The sequence below is a fragment of the Sinocyclocheilus rhinocerous genome, unplaced genomic scaffold (assembly GCF_001515625.1).
Source record: "Sinocyclocheilus rhinocerous isolate Xijiao unplaced genomic scaffold, SAMN03320098_v1.1 scaffold893, whole genome shotgun sequence".
In the NCBI taxonomy this organism is placed as follows: Eukaryota; Metazoa; Chordata; class Actinopteri; order Cypriniformes; family Cyprinidae; genus Sinocyclocheilus; species Sinocyclocheilus rhinocerous.
In genome coordinates this window covers 135,658-144,960 of record NW_015642826.1, presented here as the reverse complement: position 1 = coordinate 144,960, position 9,303 = coordinate 135,658, and the positions used below count along the sequence as shown (strand labels likewise).

Genomic DNA, 9,303 nt, shown 5'->3' with positions numbered 1-9,303 from the left:
AATCATTAAGAATATGAACATAGCCTCTTATGTGTTTTCATGTGAAGTATTATGAAAGGCTACATTATTTCCACTGACTGAACATCTCTGCTGGAAAAAAGCATTCGGCTTCACAGGAAAAAATCTCTCTATAACTGCAGAAGTACACGACTAAAAAAATCTTCCCCTTGTTTCTCTTTCTCCCCTCATTATTGCTACTTGGACACAGCTGTTCGCTATCGCGATCGGCACTCATGCTGATTGACCCCGCACCTGTTCTCTCTTTACCTTGATTCTCTCTGCTACTTTACTTTGCTGTTCTCTCAGCTTCTTTGTCAGATTATTGTTGGTTACTACTTGCTGTATTACTCCCCAGGCATATATGTTTTTTTCTCAGTTGCCTTCAGTCCTGACCTATCTAGTCAAGTCGTGTCTGGTGCTTCATACCTGTTCTCTGCCTAGTCATCCTGCTGCCCGTGCGAGTCGATCCTGTCGCTGAGAACGGGAAAGAGCCTGCTGGCTGGGGACAGCTCTTGTCTCTCTCCACCTGTCCGCTGCCTGAACTGCTGTTTGCTGCACACAAGAGATATGTAGACAAACTTATCTTGAGTTACTATCCATCTCTGCACCCGCCAGATTCGGCCGGAAAGGCAGACTGCTTAAGTTTCCCTTTTTTTCCATACGGTTTGCATTTACCTGCCTTCGCTCCTGGGTCCTCCTTTAATCCCGTCCAAATATGTACCCTGTGAAGGAATCGCCAATTCGCTCAACAGTCGAACTCTAGAGAGCTATGCTGGGCAGACATGAAGAGGAATTATCTGCTGCCTGACATGCTGTGGAAAGCCTGGCAGCTCAGGTCACTGATCTGACCAACCGGTTACACCTCTTGCAGAGCCAACCATCTTCTCCTGAGCCCAGAATCAACGATCCCCCTTGCTACTCGGATGAGCCTACTGAATGCCGAGCCTTTTTAACCCAGTGAGAAAGTTTTGTTCTCTCTGCAGCCTTCCACCTCTGTGGAGGACCGCTCTAAGATTGCCTATGTGGTTTCTCTCCTCAGTGGACGAGCACGCGGCTGGGGAACAGCCATCTGAGAGGCTGAGTGTTGCGAGCAGTTTGCTCTGTTTAAGGTGACGATTAAGGTGTTCGACCGCTCTGTCCACGGGTATGAGGCCACTCATTTGCTCGCCATGCTGTGACAGGGGAGGTGATCTGTATCTCACTACGCCATTGAGTTTTATTCGCTAGCTGCTACATGCGATTTGAATAAACCGGCTCTGGTTGCGCACTTTTTAGAGGGGCTCAGTGCGAGATTTACTCCCTTGAAATTCCTGCCCATCTGGATCAGCTGGTGGAGCTGGTAAACTGCCTTGACAAGTGGTTTGAACTTCGTTGCCATGCTCTGGGTTATAGTGATGATCAAAGAGACATTTTCCCCGCTGCTGTCACCTCCTCCGAATCATTCTTGGGGACTGAGCCAATGCAACTGGGAAGTCTCCGCATTTCTTCTGCAGAACGCCAATGCCGTATCCAAAATGGACTTTGTTTGTACTGCGGTGCCGCTGGTCACTTTGCTCCTGCCTGCCTAGTGGAAGCAAGGGCTCGTCAGTAGACAGGGGAGTACTGGTGAGCGTTACAACACTTTCCCCTGCCTCAAAGACTCGCACGTCGCTTGCCGCTCTTCTGCTCTTGGGAAGCTCCTCCTTCTCCTGTACTGCTCTCATCGACTCTCATCCACCACGGGCAATCATAAAGACACTATCACCTTTTTTATTTTTCTGTCTTTTACACTAGCAGTTTTGGGTAGTGCAGCATAATCCTCAGATCAACTGGGCAGAAGGTAATATTATGTCATGGAATCTGTCATGTCATGTTAAGTATCTGCCCTTCCTGCTGTTTCTGTTTCTGTGTTTCAGGAGGAGCCCGGTGATTTGTCTGGAGTGCCGGAGGAGTACCACGATCTGCGGGCGGTGTTTAGTCGTTCCCGGGCTGCTTCTCTCCCTCCTCATCGACCTTATGACTGCAGTATTGATCTATTCCCTGGCGCAACTCTGCCGTCCGGGACTCACTTGCCGCTGGTACCATTGTCCCGTCCTCCTCTCCTGCCGAGATGAGATCACTATAAAGAACTGGTACCCATTACTGCTTATGTCGTCAGCTTTCGGGATCTTGCAGGGGGCAAAGATTTTCACGAAGTTAGATCTCCGCAATGTGTCTCATTTAGTATGCATAAGAGGAAGACTATTGGAAGACTGCGTTTGATACACCCTTTGGGCTCATTGAATATCAGGTTCTTCCATTTGGGCTTTTCAAAGCTCCAGTGGTTTTCCAGGCTCTAATTAATGACGTCTTGAGAGACATGCTCAATATTTTCATTTTCGTGTACCTGGATGATATTGTTGTTGCTGTTGTTGTTGTTGTTGTTGTTGTGTTTTTTTTTTTAATTTTAATTTTTTTTTTCTCTCCATCTCTCCAGGTACATGTTCGCCATGTGTTGCAGTGTCTTTTGGAGAACCACCTTTTTGTGAAGGCTGAGAAATGCACATTTCATGCCATGGGGGTCAGCCGGTGGATGGGATCAGTATGGATCCTGCCAAGATTCAAGCCATTATTGATCGGCCCATTCCTGAGTCTCGCAATGCGCTCCAACGATTTCTGGGGTTTGCACATTTTTACCGAAGTTTCATCTGAAATGTCAGTCAAGTAGCCACCCCTTTAACCGCTCTCACCTCGACCAAATCTCGCTTCGTCTGGTTGGAGGCGGCCCAGCTCGCGTATGATTGCCTTAAGAGGTTTTTCACCACTGCGCCTATTCTAATCACTCCCAACCCCAAGGAGCAATTCATTGTGGAGGTGGATGTGTCCGACATGGGTGTGGGGGAGGTGCTTTCGTAGCATTTTTTCTCTACAAGAAGATTCACCCATGCACGTTCTTTTCTCACCGGCTCACGCCATCTGAGCGTAATTATAGTCTAGGAAACCGGGAGCTTTTGGCCATCTGACTGGCTCTGGGAGAGTGGCGGCAGTGGTTAGAGAGGGCTACCATTCCGTTCATAGTTTGGATCGATCACCGAAAACTCGATTACATTCGTTCAGCTAAGAGATTAAATGCCTGGCAGGCTCGTTGGTCGCTTTTTTTTTTTTTTAACTTTTAATTTCACTACAGATCCGGGTCTAAGAATGTGAAACCGCATGCCCTCTCTCGCTAGTTCGGCTTTGAGACCGCGTGGCTGGGACCCTTGTCTGAGGAATCGTGCGGCTGGTAAAAAGAGTGCTTAACAATGTCCCTATACTTCGGCGCTGTCGAAAGGAGGAATTGTATGTTCCTGAGTCTGTTCATCCAGCCATCGTCCTTTGGGCCACTCCTCAAGGCTGACTGCTCATCCTGGGGTGAGGGGTACTCTCGAAACGATTAGTCAGAGATTTTGGTGGCCCATGAGGGCACTTGATGTCCGTCATTTCGTTACATCTTCCCCTGTTTGCACCAAAGCCAAATCTAGTGATTATCTGCCCTCTGGTCTGCTCAGGCCCCTTCCTATTTCTTCTTGTCCGTGGTCCCATATTGCCTTATATTTTGTCACAGGACTTTCCCCATCCGCAGGGAACACCGTTATCCTGACGGTCATTGACCGCTTTTCTAAGGCGGCTCACTTTGTTGCTCAGTAGTGTTAGTGAGGCCACAAAAATAGCTTGTTCTTGGAAATGAATTCAGGCACGTGTTAGATGGACATCCAAAACTTGTTCTTAAAACATTCTAATCACTAGATAATCAAGATGTCTGAATCAATGAAATTCAGAGGCCACGAGAAAGAATGCAGGAATTAGTTGCTCAAAGTTAAACATGAAATTGTGAGTATACGTCTCCAACAGCAATAAATTAACTCATCATTAAAAGCTAATTAATTTCAGCCCAAAGAAATCAGTTGCTATGAGGAGGCTGAGAATATAAAAGACTGATAAGGCAGAGAGTCGACTTGAAGGGAAAATTTAACATTAAACAGAATGCCACGAAATAATTAAGAGGGCACAGCATCCACTCCACATATTGAATACCGGTTTGTAATGAAACACATTTCAGTCTGCCATATTTATGTGTATGATTAATGCATAATTATTCCTTTAGCTCTACAGATTGAGAGGAATATGAAGCCATTCTTTAAGTTATGCATTGCAAGAGTAACATCTAATTGATTTCTGCTCTCTTTTCCCATCCCCAGTGCTGAATGCTGTTGAAAGCCTTTTCTCACTATGTAGACAATTATTCTCTGAGGTTTGATGATTGCAGGTCTGAAGAAACTGATGGAACAGGATGTGTTAACAACCTAAATAAATGTATTTTAATCACCTGTATGGGGAATGAAACAGAAATATCTCATTTGAATTTTCAAACATACATCTTATTGTAATTACACATAATCTCATAATGAGCTTATCGTACATAGATCTGGAAAAAAGAAATATGCCAGAAAGCATTGCTATGATCTGACATTTTTCTTGCCTTTCAGGCAGAGTGCTGGAGTCATTAATTTCATCATCTGTGGGCACAGATATGGTCGAGCAGTTTGTAGGTCTGAGGTTCAAGCCTAATGATGCAAGTCTGTCACAAGACCTTCAGTCACTGCTTGAATTCATTGAGATGAAACCGAGAACTAGCCTTTGGTGCTCAGAGAGAATCGGCTATGAAATCAGCTTTTAATCTGTAAAACACTGGCATGGCAGCTTTTCCAAAGAGCAGATATTGCTCAGTGAACAATATGTATACAGTAGGGTCCAAATGTCTGAGATCACACTGAAATCTGCGCTTCAGAATCAGTTTTAAATAATCAGAAATTTGGACTGGAAAAATGCAAAACACCACTGTCATGTGTTTTGCTAATTAAAGGGGTCATATGACGTTGCTATGAAGTAGCTCATCATATCAAAGAGTTTCCAGTTATAATCCTGGTAAATTCACTGCTGTCTGTTTAGCTCCCTGCTGACTGAGTTCAATGCAATGCTAACATTGCAGCACAACGTATGAAGGTAGACAGTAGGAGACCCCTTAGACTTCTCTGGTCTTTTTCTTTATATCATTACACTAATCATAATAAGTTTGGTACTATAAAGACTTTATTATTTTATTATTTTTAACTGAAAACAGGTGTGTGTGTGTGTGTGTGTATATATATTTATATTAGGGGTGGAACGGTTCAACTTACAGTTAGGTTTGTATCATGGTTTTAGAGTCACAGTTTCGGTACGGTTCGGTATGTGCTATGTTTAGGCAAAAACTATACTGTCAAATAAAAATAAAGAAAATAAATATAATCTATCGAACTACACGCAACAGCACAAATAAATACAATAGAGTAAAGATACAAATAAAATAAACAGTGATTTTCAGTTTTTTTTTTTAGGTAGGTCTAACATTAGTTTTTAGGTACAGAAATTGAATAAAGTAATGAAATGTAAAACAGCATTGCATATTCCACTGTATGAGTGAATTATTTGTTGTTGCTGTTAGATTAATAGTGTTGTCACTTTAAGAGAATGCACTGATCCAGTGCACTGATCCAGTACATTCAGCCGGCTATGTCTGCTATAGGATACTTACAAAGACGGGCATTTTGACAATTTTTGTGTGAATTTGTCCATTTAAACACAACACTTCAGAGAGTTTAATATTTGCGCGTGTTCTGAGGCCCGGGTTTGCGCGTTTCGGATGAGCGCACGCACAAATCTTCTCACTGTGCTCGCGTCCGCTGGAGTAAAATGTTTAAACTGGCAAAGCTTAAATGAGTTTAGCTTAAACACAGATATCAACGTTTGCTGTTCAGGTCTCACCTGTGGGCGCGCGCTATCAGCACCCGGGTGATGACGGAATAAATGACTGCTCATATTCCATCATACGGCATTCGCATTGAATAAGAGTGAATGGTTTGTCCACATTTTTTTTCATCGCTGTTGTTGTAATGTACTGGGAAGCCAGAATGCACATCCATCAATAGAAACATACATTAGCCGAACCCTGTTTGTTTTACGTGTTATTTATAGCAAACCATATTACAGATGCGTTGTCAGATTTAAGTTGAACCGCGGTCCTAGCGCGTGCCGAACCGTGTGGAGAACCGTACGGATCGATATTTTTCCGCAAACCATTCCACCCCTAATAAATATATATATATATATATATATATTATACGCACACACATATATACACACACACACAAAGAAAAACAAGTAGATAGCACCTCTCCAAGATTCCTTGAAGGACCTATCTGAGAGGTAAGACTTAAACCACTGGAGTGTGGTTCCTGAGATGCCCTTTCCCAATAGGGTTGACAAGAGGATCTGGTGGTTAACTGTGTCAAAAGCAGCGGACAGATCCAGCAAGATAAGTATAGAAGATTTGGAAGCCGCTCTTGCCAGTCTTAGGGCTTCAACAACTGAAAGCAAGGCAGTCTTGGTCGAATGTCCACTTCTGAAGCCAGATTGGTTGCTGTCCAGGAGGTTGTTCTGTGTGAGAAAGGCTGAGACTTGGTTGAACACAACTCGTTCAAGTGTTTTTGCAATGAAAGGTAGAAGGGAAACCGGTCTGTAGTTCTCTAAAAGAGTTTGGTTAAGAGTGGGTTTCTTAAGAAGTGGGGTTATACAGGCCTGTTTAAATGTTGAGGGAAACACACCAGTGTGAAGGGCTGTGTTAACAATGTGAGTGAGTGCAGGTACAATGGCAGGAGAAATGGCTTGAAGGAGATGAGATGGAATAGGATCAAGCGGACAAATAGTTGGATGATTGGAAAGGATGAGTTTAGAGACTTCTGCCTCAGAGAGTGGAGAGAAGGATGAAAACGAGTGTATGTTTGCGGGTAAGATGTGTTTGACAGTTTGTGGTGTGGCAAATTGTGCACTGAGGTTTGTAATTTTATTAATGAAGAATGTGGCAAAGTCGTCAGCTGGAGGAGGAGGACAAAGGAGAGAGGAAAATGTTTTAAAGAGCATGCGAGAGTTAGGCGAACTGTTAATTTTGTTGTGATAGTATCTCCTTTTAGCAGTGGAGACATTAGCAGAAAATGAAGAAAGGAGTGATCGATATACATTAAGGTCAGTAGGATTTTGTGATTTGCGCCATACTCTTTCTGCAGCTCTGAGCTTAGAACGATACTCACGGAGAACATCAGATAGCCAAGGGGCAGAAGAGGTGGTACGAGCTGGCCTGGAAGACAAGGGGCAGACAGTGTCTAAACAAGACGTAAGAGTGGAGCAGAAAGTATCAGTAGCACGGTTAACATCAAGAGATGATAACTGTTCAGGAGAAGGAAGCAAAGATGAAACCATAGCAGATAGCCGGGAGGGTGAGAGGAAGTGATCCGAGGTGTGTAGTGGAGTAACAAGCACATGATCAGTGGAGCAGTGTCGTGTGTAAATAAGGTCCAGTTGGTTGCCTGATTTGTGAGTAGCCGTAGTTAATACTCGCTTGAGATCAAAAGAAGCAAGCAGAGTGTGGAAGTCTGCAGCCTGAGGTTTATCTAGGTGGATGTTGAAGTCTCCAAGCATAACTAGGGGAGTACCATCCTCAGGAAAGTTTGAGAGCAGCACATCTAATTCTTCCACGAAGTTACCTAGTGGTCCTGGGGGTCGATAAACAACTATAAAATGGATTTTAAGAGGGTGGGTAATAGTGGCTGAATGTGATTCAAAGGAGCTGTTGATACTCAGAAATGATAAAGGATTAAATTTCCAATCATTAGAGATAAGCAGACCAGTACCTCCACCTCTTCCAGTCAGACGGGGGGAGTGGGAAAAAGAGAAATTATTTGAGAGTGCTGCAGGTGTAGCATTGTCCTCTGGTTACTATTATTAATTATATATATATATATATATATATATATACTATTAATTAAGTCATTATAATGACTTATACTGTCTTTTTAGCATTTGTGATCGGAGAAACGACAAACAACAAGCTCTACACTGCTCAAAACTCACGTTTGAATGGTCAGTGGCAAATTCTTTAAATATGAAAATGTACTTACAGGCTGTGTCCTTGCAAAGTTGGAATTGCCCCAGTTTATAGAAACAACCTTTCCGGCATTGTAGGCTACTCTCCCAGGTTCAGGAAACAGTCCTCCGTAAAATGCTCTGCACACATCTGAATATTTGGGTTGAACTGTTCTGGAACAGTGTTGTAAATACAACTTAACCACTGATTTCTAGTTGTGTCCTCTTTTGGAAGACCAAACAAAGTAGTTTCGCTTTCACAACGAAACAGAGTGTCTCCATGACATGGCGGTGGCGGCAGCAACAATGCTAGAATTAAAGTTACGCCTTCTTTCTTTGCGTAAACATTTGGGCGTTGTTATGCAAATCTTCTCACACAGTGATGTAGACATGTGGGGGCGTGTTTAAATGAGGCGTTTTAGGAGGGCGTGGACGAGTATTAACTTTTATAAAGAATATCTGATTGGGTTTGAGACTTTAGTCTTTGCAACTTTAGGGATCTTATCTATGCATGAACAGCTTGTAACACTCCAAAGAGAAAGGAAAACTTGAAATTGCATCATATGACCCCTTTAAAGCACACGATGAAAGAGTATAATCCAAAAATAGTCTTTTAATGATTAATCCACAAGGAACACACACAGGAGAATCGCAGGAGCAAACGTAGCACACATAATAGTAAAGAAAAAATAACCGGCAACGACTGAACAGAACAGGGAATATAAATAAGGAGACTAATGAATGAGTAACAGTTGCAAATCATAAGTAACCATAGAAACAAATCAGGACTGAACAGAAACTAGGGCAAATAAACAAGCCAGGAAAACAGGAACAGAGAGAAGCAACCAAAAGTCCATAACTGTGACAGTAGCTCCCCCTCCCGGAAGGCGTGTCTTCACACTGCAAAGAGTCCATTTGAGGTGGGAGAGAGGGGGCTCTGGAGGAGGACACAGAGGACAGGGAACCATGGGAGAAGGGTGGAGCTGACGGTGGGAGGAGCCATGGAGGAAGGAGCAGGAGGAGACAAGTTTTGGCCAAAAGACAAGCCAGAACGAGGCCCCAGGGCGGAGTCGAGGGAGGGAGGAGCCATGGTGGAAGCATGGCAGACGACACCCTGGGGATGAGCGATGGAGACAGAGCCGCTGGAGGTGGAGACCCAGGTGGAGCCAAGCAGACGGAGAACTAGGGTGACACCCGAGGTCCAGAGGGCCATGGTCGAGCTAACAGCTTATGCGAGCGAGGCAGAGACGGGGACCTGGAAGACCGCGGCATAGCTGGAGCGACCGAGGACAATGGTGCAGCCGGAGGGAAGGAGGAGCCAGGCGGAGCCAAAAGGATGGAGGGACA

At 44.0% G+C, this 9,303-nt stretch overlaps 1 long non-coding RNA gene across 2 annotated transcripts; it reads left to right on the top strand.

Annotated features, from left to right (window-relative positions):
* Nucleotides 1-603: 603 nt before the first annotated feature.
* On the top strand, nt 604-4,318 carry LOC107756713 (uncharacterized). Of its 2 annotated transcripts, XR_001641855.1 has the most exons (4): nt 604-1,819; nt 1,896-2,111; nt 2,456-2,639; nt 4,197-4,318. It is a non-coding gene; the product is annotated as an uncharacterized LOC107756713 (long non-coding RNA). The 2 variants fall into 2 exon arrangements; XR_001641854.1 differs by having other exon boundaries at nt 2,456-4,318.
* The last annotated feature ends 4,985 nt before the right edge of the window (nt 4,319-9,303 follow it).